The sequence below is a fragment of the Protopterus annectens genome, chromosome 4.part0 (assembly GCF_019279795.1).
Source record: "Protopterus annectens isolate FY-2018-M chromosome 4.part0, PAN1.0, whole genome shotgun sequence".
In the NCBI taxonomy this organism is placed as follows: domain Eukaryota; kingdom Metazoa; phylum Chordata; order Ceratodontiformes; family Protopteridae; genus Protopterus; species Protopterus annectens.
Genome location: NC_056733.1, coordinates 1,964,394,787 through 1,964,413,049, shown reverse-complemented (window position 1 = coordinate 1,964,413,049; position 18,263 = coordinate 1,964,394,787). Strand labels below are relative to the sequence as shown.

Genomic DNA, 18,263 nt, shown 5'->3' with positions numbered 1-18,263 from the left:
TTTGATGTAAAGACTATTAAGCTGTAATGAAACATGAGACAGTCTGATTAAATCTTGACTTTGATTATTTGAGATAAAAACACTTGCTGTTTTTTAGAAGGTTATTAAACTTTTTTTCAGGTCTGAGAGCATTTTTTTGTATTTCATCAGTGGCTTAAATCAGAAAAACTGTGCAGTTCATCTCAAAGCCTTGTCCCTCTAGTCTGTAGCATACAGGCTACTAAAAGTGGGCAAGCCTGGGATTTTTGAAGAAGAGCCAAGCCATGACTGACCCAAAGGTCTAGCTTGGGTGTTGGAGCCCAATAAAAGCTGAGACAGATCAGACAATCACAGTGATTGCTCTGTTAAAAAAAAAAACTACACCTGGAAGTCCAAAGGTGATTATTTATTTATTTATTTGACATTTGTTGACTGGGTTAGTCTGACTAAGCCAAGGACCTTTTTCAGCAGAGGCCCGGGGAGAAAAGCTCCACAGTAACAGAATGAATGTAGTAAACAAAACACAGATACAGTAGATTGTAAAAATGATTTACATAATAAGACCACAAGATTAAAATACATTCTAATATCAAATATTCTGCAAGGACAATTCAGAGTGTAAGTATTAAGTTACATAGGTAGAATCATTAAGCTTAATATTAGATGGGACTAATTCAGTGTACAACTAATGAGTAGGGATTCCCACTTACAGTGGAATTTCCTCCTCCATGGGATCTTAATTTGGTTCTGGAGAAATTGACTGAGGCTCCTTTTGAGCCTGCTGTTTCAGCTTCCTTGCAACATTATTCTTGGAAGACAGTTATTTTGCTAGCTCTTACTTGTGACAGACGGGTGCCCAAGTTACAGGCCCTTATGGCTTGCTCACCTTTTTTGGTATTCCATGAGGATAGGGTGTCCTTGTGTGCTGATCCTTCTTTTATGCCTAAGGTGGTTAATGAGTTGTCACTTAATCAGTCTGTTAATTTGCCTACTTTTTTCCCCTCTCTGCAATCTGACAGTGAGAGGGCGATACATACCTTAGATGTGCATAGACAGCTCAGATTTTATTTGGGTAAGACTAAAGCTAGCAGAAAATCTGATCAGTTGTCTGTTTCCTTTCATCCTAGGTCTTTAGGGATGGCAGATTCCAAGCAAACTATTTCTTCTTGGATTTCAAAGGCTATTTCTTTTTGTTACTCTTTTCATGGTAAGAACCTTCCTTCTTCTGTAAAGGCTCATTCTACTAGAGCTATGGCTTCTTTTGGTGCTTTTTTCAAGGGCTTAGACACAAATTCTATTCTTGAAGCAGCTACCTGGATTTCTGTGCATTCTTTTAGCAACCACTACAAGATAGATGGTCTCTCCACAGCTAGAGCTGGTTTTGCTAATGCCAGTCTTCATGGCTTCATAGAGGGCTCTACTGTTGCTTCCTTCTCCCAAGTTTCTTCTCAAGCTTTGCACTCTCCCATAAGTCATGAATACTGCAGGAGTGAATGTAAGGACATAGTGCAGTTATATAAAATCTTACAATGACAGTAGATGTCCTTGTCTTTATCACTGCAGTATTCATTCCCTTTTTCCACCCCCTAATCCTTTTCCTTTCTGGATGTGCAGGTTCTCTTTGGTTTTCCTTGGACTGGTGCTTCTACTGGGACAAGCAGTTCTGAGGATGCTACACCTGAAAAATCACCTTTATGCCCTATGCTACACCCTTAAAGCAATGGTAGGCTTTGTTAGACTGGCCAGGCATTGTGCTTCCACAGCATGGAAACCAATATGTCATGAGTACTGCAGCAGTGAAGGCAAGGACATCCACTGCTATGGTAAGATTTTACACAACTGTACTTTCATTCAATCTGTCTCTCACTTCAAATCTCCTGTTACTGTTCATCCATATGTCAAAACTGCCAAAACACTGGTTGTTATCACTATTTGTTTCATTGCTCAACTGATTTAAACCCTTCTTTTCGCAGCTTCATAATTCAGAGCTACAAAAGTAAGACTGAGTTTTATTTTGTCCTCATTTCTCAGTGGAAAAATGTCTTCTCATCTGCTCACTTAAAATTATTTCACATTACATGATTGGTTTCCCATCTGACACATGCAAGCCCATGTCTGTACAGGAACTAAATAGTTCTAAATAAAACACTCTCAGACTGGATTACAGCTTTAATACTCTCTCCCCTTTTCAGGTTACAGCAACAGATTGGATCTGTCTGGTGTTCTCCATCAATTCAACTGTACTTCACAAAATACTGAGGTATACCATTAATGCTGCAGCACTTCATCTACAGCATCTATACTGAAGGTCAGTATACTTACCCTTCTCTATATGTGCTCTAAATAGGAACGTGTTCTGCTCTTTTTCTAGCAAGCAACAGCACATCTTCACCAAAACTGAGAATCATGTTACAGACCATTCCTTAGTTTTTATGACAAAAAAGTTATAATTATTGTTAAACCTTTCTTGCTTGAAAGGCCAAATAGATTCTATCATCACTTGGGGAAATATTTGTATTGACTGCTCCCAGTTAATGATATGCTGATTTGACACTAAACAGGTATGAATTCTACATAGGATGGCTAGGGTTTCTCTTACAAGGGATCTTTCACTTTTGTAATTCCTTTGCCTCCACCGACTACTATTAAATTAATGTTTAAACACTTATGAATCAACTTGGCAGAAGTAAGGATAAGAGCCATGCATAAATGAAAGAATATGTGCCACCTAATCTGAACTAAGGGAATATGATTTGTGAAATGGAGGCATCTTAAATGAAACACTGCGAAGGAGCATTGAGTCTACAAATGTAATAAAAGAAGAAGAAGAAGAAGATGAAGAAAGAGCAGCTGTGGCTGAAAAGAAGAGACAATTTTCTGCAGAGCTAATGCAGGGAGCTTTGCCCTATGTCTCTCCCTAAATATTATACCATAGTCTGAAATAAAACACCCTAAGGCTATAGCATAAAATCTGCTTGATTGAATACTTTCACTGACTTGGGTCTGCTAAGCATTTTTTAAGCAGCCGTTGATTTCATAAAGCAAAACTGAAAAATTCAGTTGAGTTTTGTTTAGTTACTTATACATTAATTTATTTAGTTATGTATGCTTTGGTTACCAGAATGTCCACTGGGATTTGACTCATTTTCATTGCAGGCCTGAGGAAAAAGTTCACAATGGCAATATTATTTTACTTAGAAATGAAACAATACAACAGATAAAAAGCCAATGCAATTTCTGAAGAAACTAGTAACCTGTGCATTGCTGTTCATGTATTTGATCACAATAAAGTAACAAGCTTTTAGAAATGGACACAAATTTAATTAGAGTCATTTAACAATATAAGATAGGACATTTTATGTGAGTAACTATAGACTGACTAATTTGATTTGCAGGAACAGATTAATTAGTTATTAAATACATCTGGCTTTCACTTTACTCAGTTTTGGTTTCACATTACTATTGGAGTCACAATAGTGTTATATTGATGTTCAAACTATGAACTTAATCTGTAGAAAACAAAAAGGTAGTAACGATCAAAAATACTGTTAAAATAAGATCAGTCTATCATACATATGACATGACAACTGCTAGTACATGTTTTATATTTGTATCAGTCTAAAATATGTTTATGGTAGATTTCCTTTTGTTTCATGATTAATTTGGTGTTGTGCACATAGCATTCCTATCAACCTGCAGACGTTAAAAATATGAACAAAGGTCCTTGAATAACAGGAAGATCCAGCTAAAAATCTGGACATCTAATTAACATATAATTTAAATATGAAATAGGACATGACTCTTTATTCTTCTACTAAGAATGTGGAATACTACTCAAAAACACATTAAAGAAAGAGAGAGTGACACAAATGAGGAAAATATAATCACATTATCAAAGAGACCATGATATGTATATGGATATGATATGGATGTGTACGAGTGCAGTGTGACAGCGGTGAGGTCTGCGGTGGGAGAGACGGATGCATTTAAGGTGGAGGTGGGATTACATCAAGGATCAGCTCTGAGCCCTTTCTTATTTGCAATGGTGATAGACAGGTTGACAGACGAGATCAGACAGGAGTCCCCGTGGACTATGATGTTTGCAGATGACATTGTGATCTGTAGTGAGAGTAGGGAACAGGTGGAGGAGACCCTGGAGAGATGGAGATATGCTCTAGAGAGAAGAGGAATGAAGGTCAGCAAGACTAAGACAGAATATATGTGTGTGAATGAGAGGGAGGATAGAGGAATGGTGAGGAAGCAAGGAGTAGAGGTGGTGAAGGTGGATGAGTTTAAATACTTGGGATCAATAGTTCAGAGTAATGCTGAGTGTAAAGAGGGGTGAAGAAGAGAGTACAGGCTGGATGGATTGGGTGGAGAAGAGTGTCAGGAGTGATTTGTGACAGATGAGTAGCAGTGAGAGTGAAAGGGAAGGTCTACAAGAGGGTAGTGAGACCAGCTATGTTATATGGGTTCGAGACAGTGGCATTGACAAAATGGCAGGAGTTAGAGCTGGATGTGGCAGAATTAAAGATGGTAAGATTTGCACTGGGTGTGACAAGGGTGGACAGGATTAGGAATAAGTATATTAGAGAGTCAGCCCAGGTTGGAAGGTTTGGAGACAAAGCCAGAGAGGCAAGATTACATTGGTTTGTACATGTGCTGAGTCGGGGATGCTGAGTATATTGGGAAAAAGATGCTAAGGATGAAGCTACCAGGCAACAGGAAAAGAGGAAGGCCTAAGATAAGGTTTATGGATGTGGTGAGAGAGTAAATGCAGGTGGTTGGTGTGACAGAGCAAGATGCAGAGGACAGGAAGAAATGGAAACAGATGATCCACTGTGGTGACCCCTAATGGGAACAGCCAAAAGAAGATGATGATCAAAGAGACCATGCTGTACCACCGTGGCTTCCTTGGACTTTAATGAATTGTATTGCAAAATTCTACCAAGGAAGCCACGGTGGTACAGCGGTAGCATTGTTGCCTCACAGCAAGACGTTCTCCTGTTCGATTCATGGCTGGAGTGCCTTCTGTGTGGAGTCTGCATGTCCTCCCTGCGGTCAAGTGGCCTCCAAAAGACATGTGTGAATGAGCGTGCCTTCGCTGAAGGTTGGGCATCGGGCTGGCAACTCGGCACCATAAAAAATCTACTACCAATCATTAGTGGACCGGTGTTCCGCTGTGGCGACCCCTAACTGGGAAAACCCGAAAAGACTAAACAAAAAAAGACGTAACATGTGTGTCATCTTTGTTTAAAATATTGTTGCCACTAGTATATTATCCATATAGTATAATATAGTTTTCTGTGTAACAGACACTGTCAAAAATCACATGTGATAAGTGGGATTCAGAAAAGTGTGCGAAGGGATTAATCAAGCCCAAAAATAGGGACATACCTCCAAAAATAGGGACATACTAAATAAGGCTTGAAAATAGGAACTTTCCTCCAAAACAGAGAAGGTTGAGTGGTCTGTCCTATAGTTTCAGACTACATCAAGCTACTTAAGTGTCACTGAGTTGTGCTCAAAGGGTTTAGACATACGATTCTCAAGTGTAGTAAGTATCGAAGGAGGTCATGTTTTTTGAAGCTGAACAATAGTTGTTTATGAGGTATACTATGAATGGTACAAACACTTTAAAATACAGATTTATATACAATATTTACAGTAGTAATTTAATGTGAATCATCTGAGCTGTGGAAAATCATGGAAGATAGTTTTACAAAGTATAGGACTTATAAAAGGACAAGCAGTTCAGGCACACCAGAAAACAGCTCTCAGTTAATTTATTGCAGTAAAATTCCACACAAGCACTTTCACCCTGGCACAATGCAGAGCTTTATCAAGTGAATAAAAACACATGCAATTACAGCCATTTGAATATCCTTTTTCTCAAAAATGGCACCAAATTGTCTTAGACGTATATGAACTCAATCACTACATACTTGGAAAAATAAAAAGCAATTCACATTTTTTCTATGTAAAAATAGTACAATCTCTTAAAAAACATAAAACATTAATGAAATATTGATGTAAATATAAAAAAATACCAATATTAAAATTTTCTAGCTTTCTTTATTAAATATGGCTTAATAGAAATATGGTCATTCAAACCTGGGCGGTTAGTTGCATTAAGCTTCACCTGCCAGTAGGTTTCCCTACAACTGAGACAATTCTCCCAGTCACCCCCCCCCCTAGGGTCCACAAAGACTTATTCCAAAATTCCAAAAAGAAATCCAATATCACTAGGCTGTGCAGAGGTGTGCCTGTAAAGGGCATTGTTATAAATATGCTTTCCCAGTGCCTTTTCAGATTTCTCCACATAAAAGCTAGGGCAATCTTTACATAAAGCCAAGTAAACTATATCCTTTGTTATACAGTTGCCCCTCCTAAAATGTAGAACACTCTTCACATTATTGTCCAACACTATTTGTTCCTTAACAATAATGTATTTACAGTACCCACATCTTCCACATTTTCTAGTTCCAAAATCACCCTGATGTTTTATCTCATTCCTGTTTCTCTCAAAAACTTTTTTTAAATGAGTACCCGTCTTAAAAACAAATTTAGGGCTCTCACCTATTTTTTTGCACAATGTCTTGATTAAATATTAACATTTTTCAATTATTTTTAATCAAGCCCTTAATTTCCTGTGAAGCATAACTATACTGAATCACAAATGCCCTTGTAAAGTGTTGCTCATCATCACCCCTATGACATGAAAGGATTTGCTGAGTTTCACCTAGTAAGGGGACATATTTGACATTCCATCCTTCAAGAACTTCCAAGGCTACCTCCTCAATTAAACTTACAGGGTACCCCTGTTGTTAAATAGTTTGGAAAACAACTCTATTTCATCCAAGAAGTAACTTCTCTCCGAGGTCATCCTGGCTGCCCTGAACATCTGACCTTTCACAATGCTTCTCTTTTGTTTCAAAGGATGCGCACTAGTGTAGGGAAGATAAGAGTTACTAAATGTAATTTTTCTATGTATCCTAGAGTTTAACCATCCTTCAAACTTTTCCACTCTCACATCTAAAAAATCAATCCCAGTCCTATCATACTTATATGTAAATCTTAAGAAATTTGTGGTAGTGTTCAAATACTCAATGAAGTTGGTAAAGTATCCTCAGGTCCATCCCATATGACAAAAATATCATCCAAAAAGTGCCAATATAGTTTAATGTAGTTCCAATAATCAAAATTAAATACACACATAATTTCCCATTTCAAAAGGACTAGGTTGGCATATATGGGGGCACAGGCTGCCCCCATAGCTACACCTCTAATCTGTTTGAAAGTCTCCCCCTCAAAGTAGATGTAGTTATTCTCTAACACCATCCTCTTGAGTTTAACCAATACATATACTTCCAAACTGAGTAAAGAGCTTTTCTCATTAAGAATTGCGTATAAAAATTCCAAACCTTCTTCGGTCGGGAAACATGAAAACAAGTCAAATACTTCTATGGTCAAAAAACACACTTTTCCTACACAAGTTTCAGGGGTTAAGTTCCGCAGGAAATCCCAAGAGTCTTTTAATAAATGTTGGTACCCATCCACAATATTTTTGAGTCAGTGATCTAAAAAGGTAGCTATAGGGTAAGTTTTAGACCCTTCTCCAGATACAATAGGTCTATAATGTGGATTTGTAGTACTCTTATGTATCTTGGGAATACCGAAAAAAGAAGCAAGTCTAAGCTTCTTAGTCTGTAGAATATTCCACCTATCCTCTGGTCAAGTCTATTTTCCAGTACGAATTCCTCTTTTGCCAAATCCAACTTCCTATAGGAAATGCTAATTTAATTAATAGAAACTGGCACAAAGACACTGGTATCATTCAAAATTTCTAACATCTTACTCGAATAGTCAATGGGGTTGACCAGAACCACACCGCCCCCCCTGTTCGGTTTCATAATACAGATCTCTTTGTTACTTATTAACTCATCCAATACTTGCTTCTCCTTTACAGTTAAATTTGGTTTATGTCCATATCTCTTCCTAAAGGTCTTATCAGTACCTAACATATAAATGTCAAATGCACATACTGATTCAAAAACTTGTAATGCTGGGTGCAAAGGTGGGTTGTAAATGCTTGCCTGTCTGAAAGTACTGCCACCTCTATTATTTTGCTGATCAAATAATAAAGCAAAATTTTACTTTCTAATAAATAATTTTAATTCAGTCAGGGTGTCACAAACATCAAATCTAACTGAAGCAACACATTTAAAACCCTTTTCAAAAAGTTTAAAGTGTTCTCATTTAATTTCAATTGCACTCAGATTAAAAATCTTGAAACCATTAAGAGAAAGAGTCACACCATCTGCACCAACCACTACACCTTCCCTTTTTTTTGGTCTTCAGTTGGTTCCTCCATTTCCCCTTGCCTGTAGAAAAATCCTGCTCATTCACATCCTCATCACCCCCCCCCCCCATGAGAGTGTGTTTTGAAATCTAAACCAACTTTAGGATCCACGGGGTTCGGTGCTTTAAGCCCAGTAACTGGCACATTTGTATTGTCAACTTCATCTAAGACCTGCATGTTACCACCATCATTAACTGTTCCCCCACTTAAGTTATTATCTAACTGAGGAGGCCCATTTGTGTTGTCAATATTCAAAGTTTCATACACATTTTTCTTATTAAGTCTCCCTTTAAATAAGTAGCCTTTGTTGTCCTTATATTGTTTTAAATCCTTAATTAAGTTTTTTTGTTTCCTTAAAATAACTTCCTCACATTTTCTATCAACCTGTACAAAACAATGTTCATAAACACCTTTGTGAAATTCAAACAATAAATAATTTCTGTTAGTTCATCAGTAATTGATATTGCATCTGTGACTGATACAGATGACAATTTTGTAATGTGTCTAGAGAATGTTGGTACAGTTGTCGCTGATGTTGTAGATGTTGATGTTTCTGCTAACACGACCTCTGTTAGGGAGTCCATAGAGAACACAGTTACCAGTAGGGATGTCATGAGTGTGCATGCTGCTACTCAAGATAAGATGCAGGCTCCCTGTTCTGAACCAGTAGTTAGGAGGAAAACGACGACCTCTACAATTAACAGAGCTAATGACAATATCAACTCTGAACATGGCAAAGTTTTGCCGATGTTAAACTCCTCACAATCCATTGGTAATAGACACCCTTTTCCAATAAGGGCATTTACCAGCGAGGAGAGGACTCATTCCAACAACAGGGGGCGATACAAAAGGAAATTATCTCCGGACAAGTTTCCCAATCGGAGCATCAAGAAGATGTGGGAGGGGAAACAGTAGATATGGTTTTTAATTTATCTAGTCATGAATTAAGTTGTTATGAGACACAAGTTCTCTCTAAAGGCCTTACTTTTATTCCCACTATGGATAGTAAATATGAAGAGACTTTAAGGGATTTTAAACTTTTCATTAGGAATTTATCATTAAAGATTTTCTTCAGAGACGCAGGGACATCTATGCATAATACTGCCTTTAAGAAGCCGAGTACTTTTGTTCCACCTATACATCCACTGGTTGCTGCTTATAGTAAGCTAGTGGAAGACGACATCTACAAGATGGATAAGAATAACAGTATAGGCAGAAAGAATAAGTATAATCTTAGTTTTAAACAGCGAGAAGCCCTACATTCCCTCCGCAACAACTGCAATATTGTTATTCGCCCTGCGGATAAAGGAGGAGGACTAGTTGTTTTTGATGCAGATAGATATAGGAGAGACATGCTACAGATGCTGGCAGATGAGAGATTTTATGAATCCATCACCAATATGAGAATAGACATTATCATCAACAGAGTACAGTCCACACTCTCTGAACTCCTTAGTGATGAGGTCATAGATTATACTTTGTATGATTTTCTGCATGTCCAGCACCCTTTGATACCGAGCATCCAGGGCCTCCCCAAGGTTCATAAAGACCTGCACAACCCTCCCATGAGACCTATAGTTGCAGGCAGGGGGTGGTCCACAGAACCTCTCTCCATTTTTGTCGAAGCTAAACTTAGACCCTTGGTTGATGCGAATTGTTTCATTCTGAAAGATACTAAACAGTTTTTATTAGACTTGTACCAATATGTCAACTCTTGTATTGATGTTGAAGACTTGCTTTGGGTAACGATGGATGTTCAGCCCTTATTCACCGTTATACCCAATGTAGAGGGACTGGAGATGATAGGTGCATATATGAGGAGATCCACTGTACCCATGGACCTAGATGTTGATTTGATCCTCTTGTTACTGGGCATAATTCTTGAGTCCAACATATTTTGTTTTCAGGAAAGGACCTTCCTGCAGCGGGATGGCGTAGCTATGGGCACTTCATGTGCCAATAGCTACGCCAACCTGGTCATGGCTGAATGGGAACATAGCTACTTGTTTCAGAATGATTTGTATAGAGAGTTTGTGCCCTTCTACAGGCGTTTTGTGGACGATCTCTTTTTGGTTTGGAGGGGCACACCTGTACAATTGGAATGTTTTTTCACACAGGTGAATAATTCCATTGAATTTCTGAATTTCACCATGGAATGGTCATACAGTACCATCCCTTTCTTGGATGTCCATGTAGACAAGTTACCTGGTGGGATTGTCAACACAGGTGTCTATCGCAAGACTTGTTATAGGAACACACTGTTACACCGCACCAGTATGCACCCTGGATTTGTCTACAACAATATTGTGAAAGGACAATCCATGCGTGCATCTAGATATACACCTGAGGATTCTTGTCTAAAATTGGAATTGGAGAATCTAGGAATGAAATTCACAGAACGTGGATATAGCACCCTGGATGTCACTAGAGGGATGGACTGCATTTCCAGTCTTAGGGAAAGTAGAGCGAAGCCCTATTTTTCAGAAGGGGCTTTGGAAATGTACACAGCTGACAGGAGTCAACAACACATTCATAATGATTTTTCTATAAATAACAACATCACATTTCCTATTTATTACACCAGAGATATTGGTGCAATTAAAGATGTCTTTATTAAGCACTGGCATGTCCTGTCAGTGGATCCCACCATTAAGGGACTCACTGGGGATCGACCCAAGTTTGTATATCGTAACAAAAAGAACCTGAAGAATCTACTCTGCTATCCCAGGGCACAGTCCACTAGTCCAACTATACAAAGACCCTACACGGTTCCATGCAATAGGTGTAATTTTTGCTCATACATACTGTCTGACCCTGTTTTTGCCTATCCGTATTGATCAGGTACATATTGTATACGGACTAGGGGCAGCTGTATGTCCAAGGACGTGGTATATCTTGCGACTTGTGTATATCATGTCCAGCCTACTATGTAGGCAAGACGAACAGAGTATTGAGAGACAGGATACGAGAGCATGTATACCATACAAGGAAGGGCAACATACATAATGCGTTAGCTAAGCACACTAGGGAGGGAGGTGCACATCATCAGTTTAGGTTTAGGATTTTAGAACAGATTTTCAGCACGCACAGGAGAGGAGATATTGACAACTACACTGAAACCAGAGAAATTCATTGGATTATCAAATTTAGGGCTGATATACCACCAGGATTAAATGGGAAAGTCCCTATACGTCCACTCTTGAAATCAAGGAGACTAGGGCATCAGAAACGCTAGTTTAGTGTTCATATTTGTTTATATATTTATATTTTTTATTGTTATATTTATTTTTTATTTTTATTTTTATATGTACACTATTATTAGTATAGTTGTATTATGATATACATGGCTTCAGTATTTTATTTTAATTACATGCATCATTAAGACCATTTTTGAATGTATTTTCAATACAGGTCCTGTTTCTTTAAGGAACAACTGTGATTTTGGCGCCTTTCTGTGTATTTAAACTAGGAATTATTTAATTTATTTTGTCATAAGGTCTGAAGAAGCTATGTTAGCGAAAGCGCTTACCTTTTTTGTCTAAATAAACCTGATTTTTGATATTAATTGATCGTCTTCATTGGACTATTAATCGTTGGTTCTTGGAAAGTTTTTGAATTTTGGTATCATCAGTACCCTTCATTGTTTTGCTCATTGGCTATTAACTTTGTTTTTACTAAATAAATAATTTCTGATGGCTTTATTTAACCTTTTTGCTTCTCTCAATAAAAACTCAACTTTCTTTTTAGCATATTTTAACATTAAGGCCATCATCCTAAAACCACATTCATCAAATATTTGATTAAACTCTTGAACCATAACATTATCATATACAAACCCTTCTGGATATTTACATACATGTAGGCCCTGTGGGACTATGTGCTTATTTAAACATTCTTCCAAATAAGCGATGTCCAGTTTTACATTTTTTATTTTAAACAGTTTGTCCTCAAAGTCTCTTATTCCTGCTTTTAACAAATCCATTGAAACAGAAAGCTCATGGTTGACAGAAATAGCCTTGAGTTCCAAGTTTCCACAAAATACATTCCCTTTCCTCTTAAAAGTTTCAACCCAGTAATTTAAGTCGTTGCAACCCACTGTATCTGGATTAAATTCATGTACAGAAGTAACAGAAGCATTAACAGTACCTGAGTGCTGATTTAAACAGATTCGTTGAATGTCCATGTTAAGTGCGTCAGTCCGCCCTCCATTAAGTGAAGCAGAGCTCTTTCTCCTCCTTCCAGAGTTAGTTTCCTCATTATAGGCCCCAGAAAATAATGACTGACTTCCAAAGCTAACCTGTGTTGAAGAAACAAAATCATGAAGTGGAACGACCTATTTAGTTATGTTTTGTTTGAAAAATAATTTTTTTATGTTTAATGGAGACATTTTTCAGCAATTACAGGGCACTGCTATGGGGGTGGCTTTCATCCCCATGTATGCTAATTTAGTTATGGCTAAATTTGAAGATGATTTTGTTTATAGACATGATTTTTTAGATCAAAAGTTATTTTATATTTTAGATTTATTGATGATCTTATTTTTTTATGTCAAGGAAGCCAGACAGAAGTCCTTGGGTTTTTTTGATGACTTACAATCTAATAGTATGGGCTTAAGCTTTGATTTTATACAGCTTGTCCCACAAGTGAATTTTCTGGATATTAGCTTAGATGGAGTTACAACTAGTCTCCATAGGAAATTTGAACATAGAAATGTATTTTTATATGGGAGTAGTTGTCATCCCAATCATTTGGTCAAGGTACTGCCTTATAATGAATTCTTATGAATTCATAGGCTATGTAGCCTTGATATGAGCTTTGACAGAGAGATAGCAGAAGCAGAAGATATGTTTATTAAAAGAGGCTATGATGTTCAGTTGGTTAGGGAAGCTAAACAAAAAAATCATGGACATGAGGTATCCTAACCCCCAGGGATACTCTCATTATGCCCGTGTTAGAGGGGAATATAAAGTTGGTACGTGTGGAAATAAATCCACCAACACGGTTGGAAATAATGGGGACCAGAAGAAAGTTTTCTTAGTGACAACCTATAATGTTATAACTGAGGAAATAGTTAAAAAAGCACGTAGTTTGTGGCCCAAGCTTCTAAGGGATAAAATATTGAACTCTATATTACCTGACTTTGTGAGTATTGCATATAAAAGAACTAGGAATGTGGCTGATATTCTGGTACATAACCAGTTTTGTTTACCAGATGTTAATGTTAGTCAGAATTTAAGCACAAATAAGGGCACTGTTGCATGTGATGGCTGTTCCATCTGTCATTATGTAGCGAGTTATTTTCCCTATATTAATGGTACTGAATTTACAGCTAGGTATAAATACAGTTGTAATACTGAGGGGCTAGTGTATGTGCTGAGATATGGATGTAATGAGTTCTATATAGGGGAAACTTATAGGAGTTTTAGAGTCCCGTTACAGGAACATATTAGGGACATAAACAATAAAAAACTAGAGAGTTCCCTTAGGAGACATTTCATGACAGCACACAATTCTGATCCTGATTCTCTTAGGGGTTGTTTTCTGGAAAAATTGCAAGTTGGTTTATGTGAATGTGTGTCCTCAAAAAATGAACTTTAAAAAAAAGAAACCCTCTTGATTTTAAAGTATGGTACTTTGCAGCCTCATGGACTCAATAAGCAATGTAATTGGAAGTATGGGATTTAAACTATATGCTTAATTGATTGTCTTATGCTGTATTTAAGTAAAACGTGTTTTGTAGTATTTTTACTCTTGGAAGGCTGTGCAAGACGAGGAGCTAAGTGTTTCATTAAAATTGCTTACTGCTTGGATCGGTGGTCTTTTAAAATTTTATTTTTTGTTTTTTTAAGTTGTATTTGAAGCATTTACAACCCACCTTTGCATCCAACATTACAAGTTTTTGAATCAGTATGTGCATTTGACATTTATATGTTAGGTACTGATAAGAACTTTAGGAAGAGATGTGGACATAAACCAAATTTAACTGTAAAGGAGAAGCAAGTATTGGATGAGTTAATAAGTTAATAAGTAACAGAGAGATCCGTAATATGAAACCGGACAAGGGTTCTGGTCAACTCCATTGTCTATTCGAGTAAGATGTTAGAAATTTTGAATGATACCAGTGTCTTTGTGCCAGTTTCTATTGTAAAAAAAAAAAAAAAAAAAAAAAATTAATTGTACTTTTAGATTTGTTATAATTGTTGTATGTGGAGCTTTTCTCCCCAGGCCTCCGCTCAAAATGGACCTGTGTCCAGTCGGACTTTCCCGGTTATCAAATGTAAAATCAAATCAAATCAAATCAAATAAATAAATAATAAATTTCCTATAGGAAGTTGGATTTGGCAATAGAGGAATTTGTATTGGAAAATAGACTTGACCAGCGGATAGGTGGAATACTGCAGACTAAGAAGCTTAGACTTGCTTCTTTTTTCGGTATTCCCAAGATACATAAGAGTACTACAAATCCACCTTAAAGACCTATTGTATCTGGGGAAGGGTACAAAACATACCCTATAGCTTCCTTTTTAGATCACTCACTCAAACATATTGTGGATGGGTACCCACATTTATTAAAAGACTCTTGGGATTTCCTGCAGAACTTAACCTCTGAAACTTGTGTAGAAGTGTGTTTTTTGATCATAGACATAGTTGACTTGTTTTCATGTATCCTGACTGAAGAAGGTTTGGAATTTTTCTATGCAATTCTTAAAGAGAAAAGCTCTTTACTCAATTTGGAAGTATATATATATTAGTTGAACTCAAGAGGATGGTGTTAGAGAATAACTACATCTACTTTGAGGAGGAAACTTTCAAACAGATTAGAGGCATAGCTATGGGGTCAGCCTGTGTCTCCATATACGCCAACCTAGTCGTTTTGAAATGGGAAATTATGTGTGTATTTAATTGTGATTATTGGAAATACAGTAAACTATATCGGCATTTTTTGGACGATATTTTTGTCATATGGGATGGACCTGAGGATACTTTAACCCATTTCAATGAGTATTTGAACACTACCACAAATTTCTTAAGATTTAAATATAAGTATGATAGGATTGGGATTGATTATTTAGATGTGAGAGTGAACAAGTTTCAAGGATGGTTAAAATCTAGGATACATAGAAAAAGTACATTTAGTAACTCTTATCTTCCCTACACTAGTGCGCACACTTTGAAACAAAAGAGAAGCATTGTGAAAGGTCAGATGGTCAGGGCAGCCAGGATGACCTCAGAGAGAAATTTATTTATTTATTTATTTCCAGTTTGATAACCGGGGAGGTCCACTGGGTCCAGAGGGCCCGTTTTCAGTGGAGGCCCGGGGAGAAAAGCTCTGTATTACATACAATTAGAACAAATATAGAGTTTTACATTTAGGTCTGGAGAGAAAAGCTCCTTATTACATACAGTTAAAACAAACATACATTTATGTAAGTATACATACAATTATAAAATGTTTTAGAAAAGAAAGTATAATTATATTTGGTGTTGTACCAATTTGAGGGGGAGCACAAAGAAAGGGAGAAAAAGTAGGGAGGAAAGTAACGAGAGAAGGGAGAGAGAGCTATGTACAGTATTTACGTTTGGACATTCTTTAGATTTCAGACCGTGGAAGTTGTGGGGAAGAAAAGAAAAGAAACAAATAGCCAGTGCATAAGGGAGTAAATGTATAAGTGATATTAGAAGGAGTTAGGTAGGAAGAATGCAATTACATTTCCAGTTTTGGGAGAGGTGGGAGTGGAGCAGGGATTTGAAGAGTTCTAAGCTTGAAGTGATTCTTAGCAAGGGAGGGACTTCCATTTTTTGGCTAGAGAATAGGAAAGGAGAAACTGGCCAGGGGAACGTTTTGGTTTATATACAGAAAGAAGATTTTGTTGGGCAGATCTAAGGGGTCTGTTTGGAGTGCAGAATTGTAAGATATTAGTAAGAGCGGGGCATGCAGTAGGTTTAAAGATTATTTTGTGGGCTGTAGTAAGCTGTAGGTAGACAAGGTGGTTAGGAAGCTCAAGCCACTTTAGCATATTGAGAGAGGTGCAATGATGGGAGGAGTGTTTAGATTTAGTAGCAAATTTAGCAATTTTGTTATAGCAGTTTTCTAGTTTTGAGGAGATGGTAATAGAAAGATTGGTTAGAAGTGGAGTACCGTACAATAGTGAAGGGAGTAAATAAGTAGAAGCTAGAGTTTGCCTTGTAGATGGAGAGAGAAAGTGAGCATTTCTATATAACATACCTAGCTTCTGATGTTTTTTTTTATGTTGTTGGATGTGTGTATCAAATTTCAGGTGTTTATCGATAGTGACCCCAAGAAGTTTAGCAAAGGGGACAACTTCTATAGAGGAGTTGGTGTGGCTGAAGATATTGAAGGATTGCTTGTCAAGTGTCTCAGTTTTTGAGGGAGAGAAGAGAAGGATTTTGGATTTACTGGCATTAAGTGAGAGATGGTTTTGAAGCATCCAGTGCTCGGTAGTTGTAAAGGCGAATTGGGTTTTTGTCTGGAGCTCAGTGAGACTAGGAGCAGAGCAGACTAAAGTGGAGTCATCTGCATATTGCAAATCACTTCTTGGATGAAATAGAGTTGATTTCCTAACTATTTAACTACAGAGGGTACCCTGTAAGTTTAATTGAGGAGGTAGCCTTGGAAGTTATTGACGGGTGGAGTGTCAAATATGTGTCCTTACTAGGTGAAACTCAACAAATCCTTTCATGTCATAGGGGTGATGATGAGCAACATTTTGCAAGGGCATTGGTGATTCAATATAGCTATGATTCACAGGAAATTAAGGGCTTGATTAAGAATAATTGGAAAATGTTAAAATTTAATCAAGACATTGTGCAAAAAATAGGCGAGAGCCCTAAATTTGTTTTTAAGACGGGTACTAATTTAAAAAAAGTTGTTGAGAGAAACAGGAATGAGATGAAACATCAGGGTGATTTTGAAACTAGAAAATGTGGAAGATGTGGGTACTGTAAATACATTATTGTTAAGGAACAAATAGTGTTGGATAATAATGTGAAGAGTGTTATACACTTTAGGGGGAGCAACTGTATGACAAAGGGTATAGTTTACTTGGCTTTATGTAAAGATTGCCCTAGCTTTTACATGGGGAAATCTGAAAGGGCACTGGGAAAGCATATTTACAAACACATTTATAATATTAGGAGGAAGAGTCTGAACAATGCCCTTTACAGGCACACCTCTGCACAGCCTAGTCATACTGGATTTCTTTTTGGAATTTTGGAACAGGTCTGTGTGGACCCTAGGGTGGGTGGCTGGGAAAATTGGCTCAGTTGTAGGGAAACCTACTGGCAGGTGAAGCTTAATGCAACTAACCCCCCAGGTCTGAATGACCATATTTCTATCAGGTCATATTTAATAAAGAAGTCTAGAAAATTTTAATATTGGTATATTTTATATATTTACATCAATATTTCATTAATGTTTTATTTTTTTTAAGAGATTGTACTGTTTTTACATAGAAAGAATGAGAATTGCTTTTTATTTTTCCAAGTATGTAGTGATTGAGTTCATATACCTTTAAGACAATCTGGCGTCTTTTTTGAGAAAAAGGAAATTTAAATGGCTGTAATTGCGTGTGTTTTTATTCACTTGATAAAGCCCTGCATTGTGTCAGGGCGAACGCCCTTGTGTGGAATTTTACTGCAATAAATTAACTGTGAGCTCTTTTCTGGTGTCCCTGAACCGCCTTTTCTTTTATTAGTTACCATTTACAGTTACCTTCTGCTGTTTTTGTGTTTTAAAGTATAGGACTTGCTAGAGGAAACGCAGTAGTTTTGCCCAAAAGTTGCAGTGCACTTAATTTCTATAGCAACATATTAATTGTTTTTTCTAACTATTTCTGGTTCCATTTAACATTAAATATTCTACTGAAAAATAATTTTCAAACTCTTTAATGGAACGGTGGCA

At 37.1% G+C, this 18,263-nt stretch overlaps 1 long non-coding RNA gene across 1 annotated transcript in view; it reads right to left on the bottom strand.

Annotated features, from left to right (window-relative positions):
• The window catches only part of LOC122800077, a 1,513,804-nt gene that overhangs the window by 1,082,713 nt on the left and 412,828 nt on the right, over window positions 1–18,263 (bottom strand). The window lies entirely within an intron of this gene.